This window comes from Aquarana catesbeiana, linkage group LG01 (assembly GCF_042186555.1).
Source record: "Aquarana catesbeiana isolate 2022-GZ linkage group LG01, ASM4218655v1, whole genome shotgun sequence".
Classification (NCBI taxonomy): domain Eukaryota; kingdom Metazoa; phylum Chordata; class Amphibia; order Anura; family Ranidae; genus Aquarana; species Aquarana catesbeiana.
In genome coordinates, this window is record NC_133324.1 from 140,949,621 (window position 1) to 140,969,036 (window position 19,416).

The window sequence follows — 19,416 nt, forward strand, 5'->3', positions numbered from 1 at the left end:
AAAAAAAAAGGAACAAATTTGTTTTTAATTTCTTAGATTTCCCAAAAATTCTGACAAAAAATTACAACTTCAAAAAACTTGCCATGCTTCTTACTAAATACCTTGGACTGTCCAATTTCCAAAAAGGGGTCACTTGGGGGCATTTGTACTGTCCTGACATTTTCAGGCCTCAGGAAATGATAGGCCGTCAGTACATCAGGATTGATTAATATTCAACTTTTACACAGATGAAATAAAATACACTGATTTGGGTTATTTTCACCAAAGAAACATAACCGGATACAGTTTGACCTAAACTTATGAAGAACGATCAATTTGCAAAATTGTATAACAAAAACTAAGAAAAACACGTGTTTTTTTTTCAAAATTTTCGGTCTTTTTTCGTTAAACAAAAAATAAAACATCCAGTGCTGATAACCACCAAAAGAAAGCCCTGTGTGTTAAAAAAAAAAAAAAGAGATACATTTTCCATGGGTACAATGTTGCATGACCGCGCAATTGTTATACAAAGTGTTACAGCGCCAAAAGCTGAAAATTGGCCTGAGCAGGAAGGGGGTAAAAATGCCCAGTAGTGAAGTGGTTAAACCTTACCTACAATATCCAAAACTAAAAAGAAAAAAAAAAAAAAAACACACGTTTTGGCTATGGTACATGAGAGCTTGCCACACAAGATGCAATATGATTTTTACAATCCCTACACCATCCCCTATAGATGACTACACATGTATCAACATGATCATTCAACTGATCATCCAAAGTGACCAATAGTGACTCTAATCAAATGATTCTTCACAAAATCCGATAATATGATCAAATCTATGAATTATTGAAAAGCTGCAAACTGTGTCACCGTTATATTGATTGCTTTTGCTTAAAAACTAAAGAAATTATTTTGATCAGTCTTGACAAAAATTTCAATAGTAAAAAAAATCATATGATCATTAACCACTTCAGCCCCGGAAGATTCTACCCCCTTCCTGACCAGAGCACTTTTTGCGATTCGGCACTGTGACGCTTTAACTGACAATTGCACGGTCGTGCGACGTTGTACCCAAACAAAATTGACTTTTTTTCCCACAAATAGAGCTTTATTTTGGTGGTATTTGATCACCTCTACGGTTTTATTTTTGCACTATAAACAAAAAAAGAGCGACAATTTAGAAAAAACACATTTTTTACTTTTTGCTATAATAAATATCCCCCAAAAATATATAAAAAAAAATTTATTTTTTCCTCAGTTTAGGTCGATATGTATTCTTCTACATATTTTTGGTTAAAAAAAAAAAAAAAAATCGCAATAAGTGTATATTGATTGGTTTGCGCAAAAGTTATAGCGTCCACAAAATAGGAAATAGATTTATAGCATTTTTTTTTTTACTAGTAATGGTGGCAATCTGCGATTTTTATTGTGACTGCGACAAAATGCATAATCAAATGCATTGATTACTGTAAAAACGTCACTGGCAGTGAAGGGGTTAACCACTAGGGGGCAGAGAAAGTGTGTCCTAGTTTGTGTTCTAACTGAAGGGGGGAGGGGACTGTACAGGGAAGATAACAGATAGCTGTTCATACTCTGTATGAACAGACGATCTGTCTGTTCTCCCCTCAGAGAACCGAAAACTGTGTGTTTACACACACAGATCCCGTTTCCCCATGTCTCAGCGGTGATCGTGGGAGCCCGGCGGTGATCGAGACCGCCGGGCACTTGCATCGGCTCGGGGGGGCACATGCCGCCTAGTGGCCACAGGGCGAAGCGACGTTACAGAACATTGTTTCACCCAGCCATGCCATTCTGCCGCAGTACAACTGTGGCGGCTGGTCGGCATGTAGTTAAAGTAGAACTAAAGGCAACATTTATTTTTTAGTTTTGAGTAGAGAGTGATTAGAATACCTGTTAGGCAGTGGTGTATTTAGGTTTTGTGCTGCCCTAGGCAAGACTACAAATGGACAACGCCCCCCCACCCCATCTAAATTTGGCCCACCCCAGCCGCTCTAAAATTGCGCACGCCCGTGCAAAGATGACAAACAACGTACATTTTACTATCCATAGACGAAGTATGGGAGGACGTGAGCACTTTATTTTTTTACTTATTAATTTTTTTAATTTTTACACACTTTAATTTTTTTTTTATCACTTTTATTGCTGTCACAAAGAATGTAAACATCCTTGTGACAGCAACAGGTACTCCTTATGGAGAGATCTGGGGTCTATGAGACCCCAAATCCCTCCTCTGCACTTAAAATACCAATATCTGTGTTTCTGAATGCTTTAGATTTTCAAAAACTGACGCCGTCATGTCATGTCATCGCTTCCGGTTTACGGTAAAGAACATCCGAGCAAAGCCGCGCGATGGCTGGTTGCACAGGTTTCTAATTGAGCATTTTATATTTGATTGGCACATGACTTACAAAAGTAATAGTAGCTTGTGCTATATAGAAGAAAACTCAGTTTATGTGCATTTACATTTCTGAAAATGTACTGGATGTCTTTAAATCAGAAAAAATATATAGGTGGTAAAACTAAAATAAATAATTGCCCCGGTTACTAATGCATATGTGGTTTCTGTTACACACAAAAGTAAATGGCATGTAATATTACTGATGACTGTCAGATGGATTCCAAACACTGAACATTTTCAGTAGGAAATTGAAGGACTGTTATGGCTCTGCTGCCAATAATATGGACAAATGTTTCATTTTAAAGTCAGAAGAATTTGACCCTGAAAACAATGCTCACCATCTTTTCTGATGTAATAAATCTATTAGGGATAAACTATACTTTCCCATTAGATATTGCCCCAATAAGGGTCTCCAATTGCATTTTAATCATACCTGGCTGGCCTGGGGGTTCCCCTCGTCTTCCTCTCTCCTAACGACACAGAGCCAGGCCGTAAGGAAGTTGTGATGTGTAAGGATGCTGCAGGGAGGGTGGGCGGAGCATTAGGCTCCGCCTCAGCCAGTCGCATTAAGCATGGCTGGTCTGGCCAGCCACCGGCCCCATTATGTGAGCGCCAGTCCCTGCCCCCCCCCCCAGCCAAATATGCCCCATAACTGTCGCCAGTCTCTGCCCAGTCCGCCCCATAACAACACTAGTGCTACAGCAAGCTGCGGACTGTTTTTGTGCTGAGGCAGGGACAAGGAGGGGGAGTGTCTTTGTGATGGGGCTTTTTCTTTTTGCCGCCCCCCGCAAAGTGCCGCCCTAGGCCTGTGCCTTGTCAGCCTAGGCCAATACACAGCGCTGCTGTTAGATTTGTATTGATATCTGTGCTCCCGTTAGGATGATTCACCCTCTCTATTTTTTCTGTATTACTGATATTACTGGGAGTGAATGTGAAAGAAAATCCCAAAATTTTAGGTTGCCCCCAGAACAGGAATAGAGGGGGAAATCTTTTAATGTGAGTTCTGGTGACAACCAGGGATTCCCTCACTGTGGATGTATTTCTTCACACTTCCTGTTTTGTATATGGGCCATGAAGCAAATGAAAATCTTCCTAATAGGACATTCCTGTGTAATATAAATAAAAACCTTCCCTTACACTATCAAAAATAAAACACAAAAGTTTTGCCTTTAGTTCTACTTTAAAGCAGAGTTCCACCCACTTTTACAACTTGGTCTTAAAGGAAAGACCACCCCTCCTTTTTGGTTAACTATTTTTATTTATTTTTTTTTCTTTCTCTCTTACCTTAGTACATAGTGTACTTCCATCCCAGCTCAGCCTCAGCCCAGTGAGTCATTTCCTCCTTCTCCCCCATTGCCTTCTGGGACCTGTGCATATGTCCCAGAAGACGAAGGGGCCATTTAGAAAGCGACTCGCGCATGCGCAATAGGAAACTGGCTGTGAAGCCTGAAGGCTCCACTCCAGTTTCCCTTTGTTACAATGGTGGCGCCTGCACCCGATACGGGTCGGCCTCGGGGGGCCGACATCACATGCTCCCTGGACAGGTAAATGTCCTTATTAAAAGTCAGCAGCTACAGTGTTTGTAGCTGCTGACTTAAAAAAAAAAAAAAAAATTGCAGCTGGAACACCGCTTTAAAGGCCTCATTCAAACTGGCAATGTTAAATCTACATTTATATGCATTTAGAATGCATTCCTAAACTCAAATAAATGCATGTAATGATTTTTCAATAGCGTCATTCAAACATTGCCTATACCTGCAGTTAGGTGCAGTCAGTTTAGCTGCCTTTAGAGAAACACTAAATTCAGATAAACACATGTAAATGCAGCTAAACATACTTTGAAGCAGACACATCTAAGGCCTTCATTCACATTGCGTCTGAGCAACTGCTGCGTCCCAGTTGAAATAAATTGATACTGCCTGCACAGGAATGCAGAACACCTGTGCAACCCGGTACGTGCTAACAGGGCCCTCGCATGGGTGTACGCTTAAGTAGGCCCCTATGAACGGCACTTGAATGCAAGAAAAAGTGATCTGGGAGGCATAAAAGTGGAATACATTTTCCAAATAACTTCCCCTTTGGTTAGAAAATCTATATGCAGTAGTACCAGTGTGAATTTATACAAATCTTTTTTTTATTCCACAGAAAGGGGAATAAAAGTTCTCTTATAGTAAAAAAAACATGTTTACTTTAAGCTTTACTATTCTGGAATGTTACCTAAAGGTTGAATTAATGCAGGGGTGTCCAAACTTTTTTTCAAAGAGGGCCAGATTTGATTTAGTGAACGTGCATGAGGGCTTACCATTTTGCCTGACATTCTTTGAACCATTAAAATTCGGTCTAAGTCTGTTCATCCGAGCACTAATACACTGCCCAACAAGAATTATCTTGCCTTTGTGGCTGTGTGTGGTGAAGAGATGAGCTTGGGCGTATTATTTGGAGAATATATATATATATATATATATATATATATATATATATATATATATATATATATATATATATATATATATATATATATATATATATATATATAATCTCTTTTGTGGCCCCCAGCGAATCCCCGAGCGCCACTCAGGATTAAGAATGAGCTTGGGTGTGCTATTTGGATATACCGTATTTATCGGTGTATAACACGCACCTTCACTTTAGGAGGGAAGTTTCAGGAAAAAAACTTTAAATTTTAAATAAAGAACTGTGAAGCAAAATAAGAGTTGGTGCCCATCAATCCAGCCTAATCAGTGCCCATCTGCAGCCTCACTATTGCCATGAATGCAGCCTCACCAGTGACATCAGTGCAGCCTGATCGATGCCCATCTGCAGCCTCGGAGGGGACAGGGAGGGAGGCAGGACTAGCGCCAACAGATTACATACAGGAGAATCTCCTGTTTACTCTGCGACCTCTTTCATACAAAGTCCCGCCTCCTATGATAGAACAGTCGTCCAATGCCAGCCCAGGAGATGGGATTTCCTATTACAGAGGCCGCCGAACAGGAGATTCTCCTGTATGTAATCTGTCGGCGCTCGTCCCACCCCCTCCCTGTCCCCTCCGAGGCACATATAAATACGGGTATATATCTTGTGTGGCCCCCACGGCGCTCAGGGATTCGTTGGGGGCCACAAAAGATAAATAGCCAAATTACCAGTTGGGCCGTTTAATACCAGAACGTGGGCCAGACTTTGGACATACCTGCCTTAATGTGATATTTTAAACAGCATTTGGGGTAAATTGATGTGGGTGGGCTAATTTCAAAACCATAGCATTGGGGAAAAAAAAAAGCAATTTTTCTAATTTGTTACTCTCAATGAAAAAACAATACGTATAAGTATCCAAATTTGCTAGTAAATTAAAGCCCTATGATGACAAAATTATTATTAATACAATAAAGTATTGTAAGCATCTGCTGCCCTCTAATTTGAGCTGCTAATATGCTAGTGTTATGTAGAATTATGTAACAGCACTTCCTATATCTGGTGGGATAGCTTAACCCCTTCCCGTCGACTGTACGCAGATATGCGTACTCGGCTTTCCGGGGTTATACCGGGATGATGCCCGCAGCTGCAGGCATCATCCCAGTACCGTTGTTTTGAGCGGGCGATCGGCTACCCGTATATAACAACCGATGCGGCTAAAAATCGGCTGTTATACCGGAGGAGCGGGAGGGGACATCCCCCCCCTCCCGCCGCTCTTACCGGGCCTCCCGTGCGATCGGGAGGCCCGGTGTCCAATCGGCTGTCTCCGGCGGCTGTGGGCGGGCTGGAACGAAGCCGTGGGCGGCTTCCTTCCAGCCTTCTCAATGTAAACGCGGAAGCAACGTCATGACGTCACTTCCCGTTTACTCAGCTGCCAATGGCGCTGAATTTAAAAAAATATACAGTATTCAGAATCGCCGTTTTCGGTGATCTGAATACTTTGAAGTGCAGAGGAGGGATCGGAGGTCTTTTAGACCCCGATCCCTCCATAAAGAGTACCTGTCACCACTTATTACTGTCACAAGGGATGTTTACATACATTCGTTTACATTGTGACAGCAATAAAAGTAAAAAAAAAAAATTTTTTTTTTAAAAACACAATTTATAAATCTAAAAATAAATTTAAAAAAAATTTTTTTTTTTTTTAAAGCGCCCCCGTCCCCGCGAGCTCGCACAGCGAAGAAAACGCATACGGAAGTCGCGCCCGCATATGTAAACGGTGTTCAAATCACACATGTGAGGTATCGCCGCGATCGTCAGAGCGAGAGCAATAATTCTAGCCCTAGACCTCCTCTGTAACTCTAACCTGGTAACCGTAAAAAAAATTTAAAACACCGCCTATGGAAATTCATAGCTACCATAGTTTGTCGCCATTCCACGAGTGCGTGCAATTATAAAGCGTGACATGTTTGGTATCTATTTACTCGGCGTAACATCATCTTTCACATTATACAAAAAAATTGGGGTAACGTTACTGTTTGGATTTTTTAAAATTCATGGAAGTGTCCCTTTTCAAAAATTTGCGTTTAAAACACCGCTGCACAAATACCGTGTGATATAAAATATTGCAACAATCTCCATTTTATTCTCTAGATTCTCTGCTAAAATATATATATATATATATATATATATATATATATATATATATATATATATAATGTTTGGGGGTTCTAAGTAATTTTCTAGCAAAAAATATGGATTTTAACTTGTAAACACCAAATTTCAAAAATAGGCTTAGTCATGAAAGGGTTAAAAAAACCACAGAAGGAGGAAGTAGAGAGAGAGGAGCTGACCCCACGTGCCCACATACAGGAGTTTCATTACTGCAGTAATTGGATTTTTTGTACTTACTGTACTTGTAAAATCAATTTCTTGGAGTACATCACAAGACATGGAGCAGGCTATAATCATAACTACTTGGGTTATGTGCCACCTATGGTGAATGGACACTGGCAGATCAAACAGACAGGAAGTCCTCTGCTATATAACTCATCCCACTCCAGGAGCGTCTCAGTTTATAGCAAGCAATGAACCCCCAGAAAGAGGGAAGGGACACTCTGTTTCCCACGATGTACTCCAAGAAATGCATTTTACAGGCAAGTACAAAAATGAATCCAAGTTTCTTTTTCATACATCATGAGACACAGAGCAGGCTATAATCACGACTACGTGGGATGTCCCAAACCAACACCCTTGAGGGGAGGGACACAGTTGTCCAAATCAGGCCCAAGGAAAACTACTCCGTGGCTTGCAACGCACTGCAGCCAAATGATGCATCCTTGGTGGCCCTTATGTCCATCTGGTAAAACCTTGTAAAGTTATGTACCAAAGAGTAGGTTGAAGCCTTGGAAACCTGAGCCACTGAAGCCTGATAATGGATAGCTCAAGAGGCACCCTAGTACAGTGCGCTTTTCCACGAAAAGGCAGAGACTTACCCTCAGGTTATAAGTTTGGGCAATAAACCGATATATCCACTGTGAAATGGTCGATTTTGAAGCCGTCTGACCCTTTTTCCGCCCTTTCGGAAGAATGAACAACAAATCCAACTGCCTCACTGCTGCAACCGTCTTCAGATAAACCTTGATAGCCCGAACATCATTCAATGAGTGCAGGCCTTTCTCTCCTGGTGACTGAGGACTGGGAAAAAAAAAATGAAGGTAGAACCATGCTCTGATTCAAAGGAAAACTCAAACTTTTTTTACCTTTGGCAAAAAAAAAAAAAAAAAAATGGGTGAGAATGCAGCACCAGTTTGTCATGGTGGAGGACCAAAAACGGCTCCCTACAGGAAAGAGCCGCTAATTTCGAAACTCTTCTGGCCAAAGCAATCACTACCAGAAAAAACACCTTTCAAGTCAAAAGGACTAATGGAATCTCCTGAATTGGTTCAAAAGGGGTTTTCTGCAAAACAAACAAGACCAAATTCAAGTCCCATGGACAAAGAGGAGACCTTACAGTCAAACTAATACGAATTACCCTCTGCACAAAAGTGTTCATCAACGAATGAGAGAAAATACACCACCAAACCCGATATCTGACCCTTAAATGGTTCTAATTTAATTTCCACCCCTGCTTGAAGGAAAGCCAAAATGCATCTAATCGAATAATTACAGAAATGCAGCTTTCTGGTCATGCACTAGGACACATTAGACCTCCAAGTCCTATAATAAATCTTCCTAGAGGAAGGCTTTTTGGCCTTCAATGACATGGATATATATGGCCCTACCCAAAAAACTCTTTGACCTTTCAGCTCCTGGGTCTCAACAGCCAGGCCATCAAACCCAGCGACTGTAAAGCAGGATGTAATATCGGACCTTAAAACATGAGATCTGGCCAGAACAGTGGTGCCCAAGGATCGCCAACTGCCAAGTTCACTATGTCGCCATACCCGAATCTCCTGGAGCAAGCCAGAGTCACCAAAATCACCAATATCTTTTCTTCCCAAATCCTCCATAAGAGACACAGAAGCATCTTAACTGGTGGACATGCATAAATTAGAGAGAACCAGTTCCACTGTCACTAGGTCCTCTACCCCAATTGCATGTGAATCCCTCGTTCTGGATACAAACCTGTGCAGCTTTGCATAGAACATGGATGCTAAAAGATCCACATCCGAGGTGCCCAACATTGACAAGTTGCACTGAACACCTCAGGAAGGAGAGAACACTCCCCTGGAATCAACTGCTGACAACTGGGAAAGTCTGCCTGCCAGTTCTCCACACCTGGGATATGTACTGCCAACAAGGCTGGAACATGACGTTCTGCTCAAACAAGAATGTGATCCACCATTGTCTGATTGGACTTTGACTGGGAGACCCCGTAGCTGTCTTGTCCAGTATATCAGCACGAGACTAACTGCTGAAGTTCCAGAATATTGATGGGAAAACTCCTTTCCTGGAGAGACCACACCCCCTGTATGGACAAGAAGCCCATGACAGCTTCCCAGCCCGTCAGTCTGGCATCAGTAGTCAGCACCTTACAAACTACTGGATGAAATTACTTTCCTCTCCCCAGATTCTGAGGGATCATCCACCAATTTAACCACTTCAATATTGGGCACTTTCACCCTTCCTGCGCAGGCCAATTTTCAGCTTTCAGTGCTGTCGCACTTTGACAATTGTGGGGTCATGCAACACTGTACCCAAAATGACATTTTTATCATTCGTTTGAGACAGATAGAGCTTTCTTTTGGTGGTATTTAATCACCACTAGGTTTTTTATTTTTTGCTAAACGAAAAAAGGAGGAAAATGTAAAAAAAAAAAAAAAAAAAGCGCGTTTACCTGTTTCAGTTCTAAAATTTGGCAAATAAATGATTTTTCTTCTTCACTGATGTGCGCTGATGAGGCTGCACTGATGGGCACTGATAATCTGCGCTGATGGGCACTGTTGAGAAGGCACTGACAATCGGTTGTCACAGCACAGGAAAGGAATGCCGATAATTGCAAGTTTGTTTACATGTGGTCAGCTGTGATGGACCCAGGTGATCATATGGTAAAAGGCCGCTGTGATTGGCATTTTACCTTTACCCTTACCCCAAGGGGGAGCACAGGTGGTGTATTCTGGGAGGACGTCCATGGACACATTCTCAGAACAAGAAAGCCATGCTGTAGCCTTATTTCGGCTTTGGCCCGGTAATAAAGTGGTTAAAGCCCGAAATGTACTAGGGGTCTTCAGCTGTTCAAACGACTGAACTCTCCTGTTCCGTTTGGAATAGAATTGAGCATATGGAACCACCCCAGACATGGCCACCATCTTCCCTAGAAGTCTCATGCAAAGACGAATAGATGGGAATCTGAGACTCCTTGGTTTTGCTACCTGATTTCTCATAGATAGGCTCTTTCCCGGAGGCAAAAACACCTTTGCCTGGACTGTGTCCAGGATCAGGCCTAGATACTCCAGGGCTCTGTGCTGGCTCTAACTCTGACTTCTTCAGATTGAGAATTCAGCCCAGACTCTCCAGCATACAAATCGCGAGAGCTACATTTTGCCTCAAACGAAAAGCCGACTGCTCCCTGAGCAACAGGTCGTCCAAATATCCCAGGATGCAAACATTCTGAATTCTCAACAGGCCCAGCACTTACATAAAATACCTAAAGGGCTGTGGCCAGACCAAAGAGCAAGACCCCAAACTGAAAGTGCTTGTCATTAGGGATGAGCCGAACACCCCCCCCCCCCGGTTCGGTTCGCACCAGAACTTGCGAACTGGCAAAAAATTTATGTGAACACTGTTTACAAAAATTGGGACTAAGTCTATGGGACACAAACATGAAAAATCAAAAGTGATCATTTTAAAGGTTTATATGCATGTTATTGCCATAAAAAGTGTTTGGGGACACAAACTCCCCGGGGTGAGCGCTTCTGATGCAGGGAGGAGCCACGAGAGCCGGAGGGACCCCAGAAGATGGTGTTCGAGGGCACCCTGTGGAAAACGAGCTGGTATGGATATTAAGAGGAACCCTGCACCAATTTTTTTTTTAAAAATGGCGTGGGGTCCCCCCCAAAATCCATACCAGGCTCTTCAGATCTGGGGGTTCAGGAGAGGACTCACCCCATTTTTTTTCACAGATTTTTAATTATATTGCCGGTATCCGGCAATACATTACAGCTGCAAGCAGTTTTAAATATTTTTTCCTTTACAAATATCATTTTGCTGCTCTCAGTCATAAAACTATGTACAACAAATTAGTAAAGGGTAACAATCAGCACAAACACATACAAAGAATCAGAAATTGCAAGCTGAACACTACAGGTAATCACATATGCCTGAGAGGTAACAAAAATATAACAGGATAAGTGCAGCTCAAAAATATATGAATATGTTAATCGTAAAGAAAATTGAATATGTTCCCCAAAAGTCTATCAAAAAAGAGCCATATGAATTTCAAACGACAGGAATCAGTCATGCATACAATAACCAATTGCGCTTACCAGAGATAATGGACCTCTGCAAAGCAGGGGTCAAACTCACATGTATCCCCACAGAGATGATGGTATTCCTGGTGGTGTCACTGTGGTATGGAAACCCAGATATCCAGAGGAATGAGACAACCTTCCAACAGGGAAAAACCAAGGATGCAGACCGCCAGATAGGAGATGTAAGAAAAGCCACTCCACGAACTGCTCAGTGCAATTGTTTTGTACAGAACAGCCTGGATCCTCCTCTTCTGGGGTCCCTCACCGATGCTTCTGGCTCCTGCCTTTAGAGTGCCCCAATCGCAAGCTGTAGACGTCAGTTAGCTCGGCGGACTGACTGACGTCTACAGCTTGCGATTGGGGCACTCTAAAGGCATGAGGAGCCAGAAGCTTCGGTGAGGGACCCCAGAAGAGGAGGATCCTGCCAATGGTGAGTACTCTGTACAGCTTACTAAGGCAGACCTGGATGACAGCTTAGCGGCTATGAACACTAAAATAGCAGAGAAGTTTCAGTCCGAACTTTTCAAATCTAGTAACACTCTACAACAGGAGTTAGCAGCTCTGGGGGGCAGAACGGATCTCCTTGAGACCAAACATGACGAGCTGAAACTCGCATATACAGACCTCCGCAGAGATCATGAGGCTCTCACTGAATCGGTAACACAGCTACAATCTCATTTAGAGGACTTAGACAACAGAAACCGACGGAACAATTTGAGGATCAGAGAGGTCCCTGAGCTGGTCACAGAGTTAACCCCAGCCATCCAAAAACTGTTCCAGTCCTTGCTGCCTGCCTCCCCAGTGTCTGATTTCACTTGCGATCGTATTCACAGGGCCCTGCGCCCCAAACCACCAGACGATAAGCCTCCCAGAGACATCATACTGTGCTTTAAGGATAATCTGATTAAAGAGGAGATCCTCAGGGCTTCCCGCTACACCCCCAATATAGTGCTGGATGGCACGAGGATTCAAATATTTCCGGACATATCCCCTGCCACACTTGAAAAATGCAGAAAGCTAAAAGGAGATCACCGTCCCTCTCCAAGAGGCCAGGATCCAGTACAAATGGGGTTTCCCTTTTAAACTCCAAGTCCCATACCAAGGGTCAACATATACAGTCATCACCATTCAGGAGGGGAAGGAGCTCCTGGTCAAATTAGGTAGGAAAGGTAATGCCGCTCACCAAGCTCCATGGACCATAAAGGAAAACCTCCACTGTCAATGAAAATCAGGTGCAGACTGTGCAGAAGTCTATGGTAGCAAGGAAATCCCGGACTGCTGCACTCTGAAAACGGTCATCTTTATTTCAAAAAGTATGAAATCCAAAAGTTATAGGATGATAGGAAAATAGCAATAGCTAACGCGTTTCACATACAGAGATGCTTACTCATAGTTTTCCTCTCTCCAAGAGGCCAGAAGCCGGTAGAGATGGGGTTTCCCTTTTAAACTCCAAATCCCATACCAAGGGACAACATATACAGTCATCACCATTCAGGAGGGGAAGGTGCTCCTGGTCAAATTAGGTCTTATGGCTAAAGAGGATCTTCCTAGGATGCCCTCCACCCCACGCCCTTCAGCCATCTGGTCGACCCCATCGCCAGAGAGAGACCGCAGGAGACAGAGGCAAGACTTCAGGGACCGGTTGAATTAGCCGTTGGATGCTCACCGCTTATCCCAGATACACCATTTTTTTTTCTTTTTGCATTTTGTTTATGCTTGATGTCAACGGTTAAAAGGATTTTATGTGTCGGCAAAGGAGTGCGCCAGGCATTTGCAGGGGTAGCGCTAAAGCTCCAGCTCGACTCTTCTCGGTTTTGTACACTTCATCCCCCTGCAATTGTCCTTTATCCTCGTTTTATTTGTTATTCCAAAGATACTCCTGTAAGCACCCATTAGCAACCTGTAAGCTTCTGCTGTGCCGGCGTACAGCGGCGCCTGCTTGGTTGTCCCCCCACTCTTGCAGTAATCTACAGGAAGAAGGAAGAGGAACTGGGGACAGTCATTTGTTTTCTCTCCTTAAATATTTTTGACTATCATTTTTTATTCTTTTCTTTCCTCTGATCGCCAGGAGTGTTGGGCACGTGTGCCCCATTGCTCAGGAAGGTTCATTCCTGGTGAATTGCTACATTACCCTACAGTCGGGATGGTTTTTTCCACCCTGACCCCAATGTTTATTTTTGCACCTATTAGGTTTTTTGTTCTTGTTCTTTTTGGTTGCGGGACATTGCTATTTACTTGCTTTGCTGAAACTGATATTAGTAATATAGCCCTTATGGCTCGATGTTGTCACTATCCCTCTATGGGCTCTTTTGAGTCGTTTCAGTTTCCAGGGTACCTCACTGCTGCAGGCTGGGGATTCATGATGGCCAGTACCTCGGGACCCTCCCCAAACAATAAACGCAATTTCGACCAATTTTACTTAGAATGGGTGTCAGAGTAATTTCCCACAATGTTAGGGGGTTTAAATCCCCTCATAAAAGGAAAAAGGCCTTTACATTGTACAAGCACCTAAAAGCCAACATTATCCTTCTGCAGGAGACCCATTTCGCAGAGGCCAACCACCCCACCTATTTTGACAAGTCATATGGTCTAGGTCATTATACGTTTGGGTCCAGGTCCCGAGGGGTGGCGATCTTTGTTAAAAAAAATATAATGTTTGATATTGAAAGCATATACAAAGACCCGGCAAGCAGATTTATAATTCTTAAGGGCTCTATACATGGAAAGAAAATAACGGTAGCAAATGTTTATGCCCCCGATTCCCAAGCTTCCTTCTTTAGTGCTTTTTTTCAGACACTGGACAAATACTCCTCCCCGCACATGGTGCTTGGAGGAGATTTTTAACCTGGTGGCCCACTCTGCCTTAGACAGAAGCAGAGGTGGAAGTTACTAATGCTTTCCCAAAAACTTTAAAAACATTACTTCACTCCCACAACTTAGGTGATGCCTGGAGGGCACACAACGTGGGCGCTAGAGAGTATACATTTTACTCTAACCCCGATAGCTACTCTAGACTAGATAATCTTTTTTGCTCTCCTATACTTTTAGTAAATTCTACTGATGCAGCCATACACCCCTGCCCCTGGTCTGACCATCAGGTGGTCTCTCTTGGAATTTCTCACATAGGTCTTAAACCTTCCACTGCAGGTTGGAGACTTAATGAGTCCCTTCTCACAGACCCAATTCTGACTTCCCAAATCTCTAAATCTATGGAAGAATATTTTACCACTAACAATATAGACGAGACCTCCCCCTCCATCTTATGGGCCGCCCATAAAGTGGTAATTCAAGGCCACCTTATTCAATTAGCAGCCAATAGAAGAAAGGAGAAATCAGCAGATAACACTAGACTTACAGCTGATCTCGATAAACTGTACCATCTGCACTCTCAAAGTCACTCCCCGGGGTTACTCCACCAAATAAACTCCAAGAGATTAGAATTAGATAAAATCCTGTCTGATCAAACTGAAAGGTCCCTTAAGTGGTCAAAAGCTAAATTCCTATTGCACAGCAATTTAGCCTCGGCTATGTTCGCAAGGAAGCTCAGTCTTTTCAGCCCCCCCACACTTACAAACTTAGAACACCTAACGGCAACCTGATTTCCCACACAGAAGATGTCCTACAGGCTTTTTCAAAATGTTATTCTGATCTACATAGAAGCTTATCTCCAGGAAATGGCACAATCTAACTGATTTAATGGGCTGGTATCGTCTTCTAGGCAGGGGGCGCCACACCTAACTATATCACTTTATCACACTTTAGTCTACCCTTTTCTACTACCCCCTGTATCCAGTCTTTGCCTCTCTTTCTGCCCCCCCCCCCTTTCCCTACCCACCCCCCCTTTCTATCCTGGTCACATTCTTTCCCACCCCTGGGGATACCAGTTCCCGTATTAAGCTTCCCCATTCATGGGCTACCTGATCAGATACTGAGAAGATCCTAAACTTTATTACTTTTCCACATGTCTCATGTCTGGGCTACTTAGTTCTTCGGATCCCCATACTCCCCAATTATCTATAAAAATATCTTATATCACTGAGTGATACAGCTTGACATACATTAATGTTAGCTCCAGGTCAAACGACTAAGCTCTCAGAGCACACACAAGGTTCCATACACTGTCAGTATTGTTATACCGGGGTACCACCCCCATAAGCCTTGAATATGGTGCTAACTAAGGAAACTTGAATCGCTGACCTTGTTTTTTTGTAACCTTGTTTGCATTTTTTCTTCCTGTTTGACTTTGACATTGTACGTATACTGGATGTGCTATCTGTTGTACACACTTAGTATGAAAAATAAAGAATTAAAAAAAAAAAAAAAAATGTTATTCTGACTTACTCTCCCCGCCCACTTCACCCATAGATCCTGCCCTCAAGTCTTGGCTAGACGACTTGCCTCTCTCCCTGCTCTCTCTCAAGAACAAATAGAGGAAATGAATGCCCTATGTTCTGACTCCGAACTCATTATTATTATTAAATCCTTAAAACCCTCAAAAACCCCTGGCCCAAACAGATACTCAGCCCCTTATTATAAAAAATGTCAAGACATTTTAATCCTACATCTAAAATCTCTTTTCAATTATGTCCTTAAGGGCAACGTCTTCCCAGATGATATGCTCTTGGCCAATATGTCCTTGATCCCTAAACCTAAGATCACTCCCTACCCCAAAATTACAGACCAATCTCGGTCATTAATACTGACCTAAAGATCTTTGGCCGCTTACTAGCTGACAGACTTTCTAAAATTATCACCTCCCTAATTTCCCTTGACCAAACAGGTTTTATCCCGACAAGACAAATCACTGACAACAGACTGGCTTCCAACATTATACAAGACGCAGACTTACACTCGAATAAAGTATTACTCCTAAGCCTTGACATTCATAAGGCATTCAATAGTGTGCTATGGCCTTATCTTGAATGGACGCTTGAAAAATTTGGCTTTGTAGGGGCCTTCGTTCACGGGTTCAGAGCACTGTATCACCACCCACGTACACGAATCAGACTACCTGGTTGCAACTCTGATTACTTTACGCTAGGTAGAGGAACCAGACAAGGCTGCCCCTATCGCCGCTCTTATTTGCCCTTGCAATTGAGCCCCTTGCTCGCTGCATTAGCAATGACCCCAACATCAGAGGGTATAGAAAGGGCGACCTGGAATTCAAGCCAAGTCTGTATGCGGATGATGTTCTAATGTTCCTATCTGACCCAGTAGTATCCCTGCCCAACCTCACCGTTACTTTACGCACATTTCAAAAAATCTCGGGTCTAGGAGTTAACCTCTCAAAATGTGTTGCCTTAACTATAAATTTTCCATCTGACATCTCATCGATACAATCTCACTTTGGGTTTTCAATGGAGGATCAAACCTTATCTTACCTAGGCATAAAATTAGCCCCTATGTTCCTTAAGATGTATAAAGCTAATTACCCTCTGGCATTTGCTCGCATCAGACAACTTCTACATACATGGAATTCGTACCATATTACATTTCTGGGAAGAATCCAAGTGGTGAAAATGTCTATTCTCCCCAAGCTTTTATTTTTCTTTAGAGCCCTCCCTCGTTATGTCTCCCAACAGATGATTGAAACAATTCAAATGGATGTGAATAATTTTGTTTGGCACAATAAAAAGCGCCGTTTAGGTAGAAAAATGATTTATAGACCTCGAGATAGAGGGGGTTTGAGCTTACCGAACCTTTGGCTATATTTTCTTGCTGCCAGATTACTGCAGTTAGCTCAATGGCACACTCCCTCAAATAGTATCCACTGGATCTGCTTTGAGCGGGCCTCAATAACACCTTATCTTCTACAGGGTCTACTGTGGGCCTCATCGGTTCGCCCAAAGGAGATTTCAACACTAAATGTTGTTGTGGGACAATCACTACACCTATGGGCCTTGTATAAGAAGAGATTCGCTCTGCTCCCATCCAATCCCAGATTAGCTACCTATCTTTGGGGCCCTTTATTTAAACCTGCTTTCCCATCTCCTGGGGCATTCGCTTTATGGATCTCAAAAGACCTGGTCACCCTAGATTCCCTTAAAAAAGAAGGAGTGTTGTGCTCCTTTTCAACTTTACAAACTTCCCACTCCCTACCCAGGACTGAATTCCACAAATATCTACAAATTAGACATTTCTTCAACTCCCATTATCCCCAAAGGGAGCCCGCTGACAACATTGCATTTGAAAATGTGTGGCCCCCCATCTAGAGATAAGGGAACAATATCATTTCTTTATAGCTACCTTGGCGGTCTTGGGCTCTCGGAGAAATCCGCAGCTATGCTTGGCTGGGAGGCGGAGACCGGACAGGTGGCTTCACCAGAGGAATGGGGAAACAGGATCACCAATTTGCATAAATGCACAAGATCGATGGCGTTTAAGGAAACGGTGGTGAAACTACATACTAGATGGTACTACACACTTTCCAAACTTCATAGATTTTTCCCAACTGTCTCTGAAAACTGCTTTAGAGGGTGCCCTGACAAGGGGACTCATTTACATATATTCTGGAGCTGCAAGGTACTATCCAATATTTGGCAGAAGGTATCCTCCAAAGTGACAGATCACAGGGGTGTCGACGACTTTGACATACACCAAATGGGCCTGCTCTTTGCAGATATCCCAGGCTCCTCCCCTCCCAGAACAAAAGCTTGCCCATTCGCTATGTTCAGCAGTCCACTGTACTATCGCTTTATTTTGGCGAAACCTGGTGTACAGTTGGGAGCAGGTTCTAAGACGTATGGCCGCCATACAACTGATGGAAAAAGTATATCACACCATTATGGACACGATGCCAATTTAGGAGTCTAAGTGGAAGTCGTGGTCCCTGTAGCTCACCCTGTTACAGGGGGTTGGCAGCAGATATTCCTGCATGAATAAATAACTAAATAAGTTTTAGCCCTCAGACGAGTTTCCCGTAACCAGATGTTCGTTGTTACTTTTATTTTATTTGTATTTGATTTATGGTTTTTCACAAGGTTTAGTATTATGTTTTTGGCAGTGGAGTTAGGCTACGGTTAAGAGGACCACAAACTCCCTAACGCAGCAAGGGGTTCTTATCACGGACAGGTCTCCTAAGTTGTTCCAATATAGTTGTCAGTTCAAACTTAAGTGAAACTTGATAGCCTTTTTTTTTGGTTCCTATCTCATAGGAACATACGCATAACTTTTTATAAATGTGTTCACACCCTATGTATGGTTCACCCAGTATTCTATGTCCTCTGTAACTAATGCTTACTGTTACTGCTTTTTATTCTCCAATAAAATTGTTTGTATTAAAAAAAAAAAGGGGGAAACCCAGCTAGCATTTTTTTTTACAAGGTATTTTTGCGGAACAGCTCTTTAACCCAAGAACCCTCCTCATGTATAAAGACACTAGAGCAAAATGAGAAATCTGTTGGATAGAGTCCTTCAGGGTATCTATCACAAAACACAGAGCCCATGGCAGCTCTACTAACTCTAACCAAAGTCAGGGGCTGCCTGTGCTGGGTTTTTCTTCACCAACCTTTTAATGCAGTCCTTGAGGCTTTGGCAAACGCCAATGGCTGCTACTGCAGGTTGCATAACAGAACCTACCAATACAAAGGAGGACTTCAACAATTTCTCAAGCCTTTTGTGAGCCGGGTCCTTAAAAGACCTGGACATTGCCCAAGTGCCCAGTGGGCATGTGATTAAATTGTGCTGGTTTACCTTGTCTGTTATAGTTTGTATACGTTATACCCTAAAGAAAGAATGCCTCGAAACGTGTTGAGTGTATACCCGGTGAAAAGGTGGACTATACAATCACAATAGACATCATAATATCTCCTAACAGGGAATATTGGGTATCTTTATGACATGCTGTATTGTTCAGGTATATATGATATACCAGCTGTTATGATTTCATATTTCTTTTAAACCCATATTGTAAATAAAAAGTTTATTATGTTTTATCTCATGATTTTGCTACCGCCTCTAAAGTCCCACGGTAAAATATAGAGTTCGCTTATTGCAATAGTGTTCATATGCAGATCCTGTCTTTTTAGTTAACCCCATCTCTTCTGGTCTGAGATTCTACAGCTAGTTTTAGTTCAGGGATCAATAACCAGCATAGGCTAAAGCCAGGTTAAGCATCCGACGGCCACTTCTGA